Consider the following 342-nt stretch of genomic DNA (forward strand, 5'->3'; position numbering starts at 1 on the left):
GATCCCAGGGTCCTAGGATCGAGCCCCACATCGGGCTCCCTGCTCCGTGGGAGGCCTGCTTCTCCCTCTCCCACTCCCCCTGCTTGTGTTCCTTCTCTCGCTGTCTCTCTCTCTGTCTAATAAATATTTAAAAAAAAAAAAGTAAGTTGGGGGGACCCCTGGGAGGCTCAGTCGGTTGGGCATCTGCGTTCGGCTCAGGTCACGATCTTGGGGTTCTGGGGTCGAGTCCTGCGTCGGGCTCCCTGATCAACGGGGAGCCTGCTTCTCCCTCTGCTTGTGCTCTCTCTGATAAATTAAATAAATAAATAAATAAATAAATAAATAAATAAATAAATAAATAAA

Source organism: Mirounga leonina, unplaced genomic scaffold (genome assembly GCF_011800145.1).
Source record: "Mirounga leonina isolate KUSES-001 unplaced genomic scaffold, KU_Mleo_1.0 Mir_200, whole genome shotgun sequence".
In the NCBI taxonomy this organism is placed as follows: Eukaryota; Metazoa; Chordata; class Mammalia; order Carnivora; family Phocidae; genus Mirounga; species Mirounga leonina.